We start from the raw sequence: 5,720 nt of genomic DNA on the forward strand, positions 1-5,720 counted from the left end.
AGAGGACAGAGAGTCTGGCTGGAAAACAGCTGGATAAACGAAGGTTTGGAGTGTCGGAGTAATTCTTCCAAAAAAAAGAGCGTCGGAGTAAGGAAAAAAAAGAGAGAGAGTACCAAACCCACTGCACCGCCGAGTGGAGGAGTGGACCAACCTCAGCCCACCACACCCGCGGTTTCCAAAAAGTTGACTCTTGTTCTAGTAAATGAAAAGCTCAGCAGTTTAATGGAGTACTTACCACGCAAAATTACTATCCTCTAGCATAGCCTACCTTATAGGACAGAAAACGAGAAAGATGGTAAGGATTGAACTTTTGGAAAAAAATTCTCAGTGCCGAGCGGGTACCAAATGGTGCCCGCTCGCGCATCCGAGCCGTCCATTATGTGTTTGGATAGCTCAGATTTGGAGAGAGAAAAAGGAAGAGAAAGTATTGAGATGAGAGGAGAAAGAGTGTTTTAATCCGAACCGTCCAAAAATGTATCGGACGACTCGGATGCACCAAACGGGTGCCACGTCGGCAATACCCGCCCAGCACTGAAATATTCCTCGAACTTTTGGCCTCTCGACTCACGAAGACTGTTTGAAGGTTCAATAGTTCAGTTAACTCACTTGCTCAAAACCCTATATGGTTGGTCCAGTAGTCAAGATTTGAGACGTAGAAATTTGCTTTCTATTGAGCAGTGGCGGAGCCAAAATTTATATTCTAAATTAAAATAGTACAGTATTCTAAATTAACTGTTCATAATACAAAAAAAAATTTACATATTTTTTATAATTTAATCATCCGTCATATAGACGAAAGTAGTTTAACAATATATCAAAATGAAACTCGATGTTCTTTTCAATTCCGAAAATTGTCCGGAATCATTCTAAACTAAACTTCAAAGAATTTTTTTGAAAAGAATGATTTTTCTATTGAATTGGAATAAGAGGGAGACCAATTTTTATCAGAAATCCTATTGGTACCGACGGTACCCATAGGGAAAATGCACCGACGGCCACCGGACGGCCGTCTCCGGTCACCGGACGGCCGATCCGAGCCGTCCAAAAATTTTAAAAAATAAAACCGAGTGGCCTTACGCGAGAATCAATGGCATCCGAGGTGTGTAGGGTACTTGATCCGAGTACCCCTTTTTCGTGTATATACACGTATATACAAATATACACGAAAAATGGGTGCTCGGATCAAGTACCCTACACACCTCGGATGCCATTGATTCTCGCGTAAGGCCACTCGGTTTTATTTTTTAAAATTTTTGGACGGATCGGATCGGCCGTCCGGTGACCGGAGACGGCCGTCCGGTGGCCGTCGGTGCATTTTCCCTATGGGTACCGTCGGTACCCATAGCAGTACTCAATTTTTATATGTTGAGTGAACATTTTTGCATAGACCTACATTTTTTACTCTATTATTTTTGGACCGTGGTGGCATGTGCATGCTTAAACCCTCAACACCCCACCCCACCGCCCCCCCCACCCAAAACAACAACAACAACTGCCTCTGCCACTGCTTTTGAGGTCTCGAGTTCATAATCTCATAGGCATTATCAACTCTTTTGAGGTCAGTCCATATGGAGTTTTGCTCTGGCTATAATTGGGCTCCACGCAAATGGCCTCTGCGATTGGGCTTACAAAATTAGTCAAGGCATGAGCGTAAGCTGGCCCGAACACTTGTGATATCAAAAAAAAACTCACCAGCTCAAATAGTTGAGTCATTCCGTGTTATAGTGTTAGGGGCTGTTTGATAAAACTGAAAACTGAAACTGAAAGCTGAAAAATTAAGTACTGAAAACTGAATGCTGAAATTTTTAAGCTGAAAAACTGTTTGATAAATATATTAAGTACTGAATTAAAAAAATGATGAATTAATTTTGTTCCAATTTTATCTTAATTTACTAACGGTCACAATATACTTTTGGTAATGGTGGAGGTAGTAGGAGTGCTGGTAGTGGTGGTGGTGGAGTGGTGGTGGTGGTGTAGTGATGGTAGTGGTGGTGGAGTGGCGGTGGTGGTGGTGGAGGTGGTGGTAGGAGCGGTGGTGTGTGGTGGTGTAATGATGGTAGTGGAGGTGGTGGTGGTGGTGTAGTGATGGTAGTTGTGGTGGAGTTGTGGTGGTGGTGGAGTGGTGGAGTTGGTGGTGGTGATGTGGTGGTGGTGGTGGTGGAGCTGGTGGTGGTGGTGGTAGTGGAGGAAGTGGTGGTGGTGGAGTTGGTGGTGGTGATGTGGTGGTGGTGGTGGTAGTGGAGGGAGTGGTGGTGATGTGGTAGAGGAGGAGTGGTGGTAGTGGAGGTGGTGGTGGTGGAGTGGTGGAGGTGGTGGTAGTGGTGGTGGTGGTGGAGTGGTGGAGGTGTTGGTGGAAGTGGTTGTGGTGGTGGTATGACGGTTGAATGTAAGTACACAAAAATTCAGCCAAAATTAAGTAGCTCAAAGCTACTTAATTTTTTTCAACTTTTTAGCTTATATTTTAAGTGGTACTTAATTTGTTAAGTAATATGAAATGTGGTTATCAAACCTACTGAATCACTTATTACTTAATTGATTCAGTATTAAGTGCTGAATTTAGGTTATCAAACAAGCCCTTAGTTATCATCAGGTTATCCATAATGTCGGTGTAAGGCCATGCACATCTCTTCTTAATAATTTTTCTTATAAAAAAACATTCTTAATAATAGAAAAGTAAAAACTACTGTACAAATTAAGGTAGAGTGTCTTAGACTTGGGTTATGGTGAAGAAGATAGCCGAATGTTGTATGATTTGGTCCAAATTAAGCGTCAGCTAGTGTTGACTATTCCATCCGCCCCTTATTTAGAGTTTAGTATTCTATTTTAAGTTGTCCATTAATAAGTGTTTATTTTGTAAAGTTAGCGGGTAAAAATTGGTGCATTGTCTATTTTGTCCTTAAAGTATATTTCATTTTGAAAAGTAAGTGAGTAAAAGTGAAATGATGATGGGTAAGCAGAGAAAGTGGAAGAAAAAGTTGATGTGAAAGGTTTAATGATGATATCTTTTAATAAGTTAGAATTACGAAGCATGACACTTAAAAAAGAACGAAGAGAGTACAATTTATTACTCCTAAGAAAGAGAGAGAAAAAGAAAAAGAAGGCTTCCCCACCCCCACCCCGGAACCGGAGTCCCTGCAGGAGGAGGAAGCGCTGCGAATTGCAGCCCCGAAAACGACGTCATTTTGGGGTGTATAGGGAATAATCACGTGAATCTCTCTTCCTCTCCCTTTGACCCCTCAGTCTTCTTCAGTCTTCGTTCTTCTTCTTTCTTCGTTTTCTGATCTTAATGCCCGTCCCCCAACCCCACGCAAAACTTCCATCCCCATGCTCCCTCTCTCCGTTCCTCCCTTGGTGCTTCGATCTCTCCTGACGCCTCTTTACAAACAAATTTCATTAATACCTTTTTTTCAGTTGACTATTTAACAACTTGTTCAATTCTAATTTCTACCTCTAAACCCACCGCTATGTCTGGATTTGTCCAAACTTCGGGGCCAAATGGGATTACACTACCAAAATCAAAAGCTGCTCTTCAAAAATAGTGAGAGGGATTTGAAAGTTTTTTGGGGAATTTTGGGATTACAGGACCGACAGAGGATTGTGTTGGTTGAGGACCCAAATAACCAGGAGAGGAGGACCCAAATACTTACAGTTCAATGGAGAGAGAGAGAGAGAGAGAACCAATTATTTCTTGCGTGCAGCGTTAAGGCCCCGTTCCGGTACTCAAAAAAAGCCCTTATTTTTTAAGAAGGCAATTTCAAGTTAAAAAATGAGAGGCTTATTGAAATCTAAAAATATGCACTATGGATCTTATTTGAAAGATCTCATTGAGATCTTTTATACGATGCAAAAAAAATTAAAAAATTATTTTTCATTTACATTATTTTTTAGTTTGAAAATCTGAAATAAGCTGCTTATTTTTTAAGAAGGTTTCTGGAACGGAGCCTAAGCTGTTCTTATGGTGAAGAGAAGAAAACGAATTAAGAACAAGACAAAAGAAGACTGAGGGGTCAGAGGGAGAGAGAAGAGATTCCCGTGATATTCTCAATACCCCTCAAAACGGTGTCGTTTTAAGGGGGGCTGCAATTTGCAGCTCTTTTCCCTCGCTGCAGGGACACCGGGTCCCCCAACCCCACAGTAGTCTGCGTAACCGCGTGTTATAATTACGGGGAGTTGAGTTTAGCATTTATTACCCTTTCAGAACAAAATATCTACCCATGGCCATACCTATGAATCTATGATCTGTTTCCAGCTCAAAAGCAAGAAAGCATTTGGCTCCACAATTTGTCATACCTGACTGACATGTTTTTATTTTATATTCGATCGATTCCGCCAGCCACAAAGATCTTTTGATCGCAGGATAACGATCGGGAGCTATTTTCCTTGCTTGGCCATGCACACAAGTCAAGTGCCACTTGCGACCAAAGTGGCCCAAGAATTTTGCTCTACCGATGAGAATTAAAAGTTTATTGAGACATCGGTGTGCAACGCAATACAATTTTGTCAATATTATATATGAAATAGTTAGTTGTATATTTTTTTTTCTCATCACTTGCACACGCATCACATGTGCATCGATTATGTGTTTAAATAAGCAAATGTTACATGTAAATAGCACTCCTAAAATTAAAACTTTTTTGCCCATTGGCTATCATTAAGATTTAAATATATATATTTTAAAATCGATAGAAGAGATCGTTTTACATCAGATATGAAGTATAGAGTACAAACCCGAAACACTACACCAGTTGTAAGAATTCACGAGATAACCAAGCCCAACAACCAAATATATGCAATAAATAAGTCCATTATAGGGTAAAAATAAATAAAGAAAGGAAAAGCCCTCTAAAGGAGAACACTCACATGCAGGTGGGAAGACTCAAACTCCTGATCTCCTAGTGAGATGCAAGAATCTTGGCCAACTGAGCTAACCCCAGTTGATGTGTGGGCTTTTCCCAATGAGTGTTTCCTTTGATGACATTTTGTCAATCTCGGATTGGGTCTCGAATTGGCACATGATTGTTCTCAATTGTTTAGGGATATGATGTCGATAAATTCTTGATCCCTTTAATTTTTATAACAATTTCAAAAGTTAATAAAATTTTCTTTCGAAATAAAAATGTTCGTCTGGGGAATGACAGCAAGGGCCAAATTGACACGATTTAATCTCAAGGACAAAAATGGTTCAACCCATACTTTATAGGAGCAATTTACGCAATTAAATCTTAAATTTTCTTATGTGCAAACGACATACCAAACTTTCACGCCATAAAATTTTGAGCACACCCCTTCATCTTATACATAATTAAACTGATAAATGGTGGCCACCGCATAAAATATTGCAATTGTTACTCCCAATGTTTTTTCCACATTAATCTAAGGGTGTGTATAAAAACACGTGCCCCTTATTCCACCTGCATGGAAGCAACACGTTTTGACTGTTTTTTAGTATTAGCTTTCAAACTAATAGCAATTAAATAATCCGTCACAAGTGAAACCCATGACTCAATTCTTATAAAAATGGAGAAAAATCATTAGGGTCTTGGAGTACCTTTTTGGATGCTTCCTGCTTTAAAATTGGTCCACTAGTTTTTTATTTCCACTTATATTAAAGCGTTTGAGTTGTGTCCGGGAGGTGGAAGCCGGAAACCACTACCCATTGGAGGTCTAACCGAGCTTTCATTGTAGTAATCTGAACAACTAATTTTGTAGGGCTCACAAGT

Source organism: Rhododendron vialii, chromosome 1a (assembly GCF_030253575.1).
Source record: "Rhododendron vialii isolate Sample 1 chromosome 1a, ASM3025357v1".
Classification (NCBI taxonomy): domain Eukaryota; kingdom Viridiplantae; phylum Streptophyta; class Magnoliopsida; order Ericales; family Ericaceae; genus Rhododendron; species Rhododendron vialii.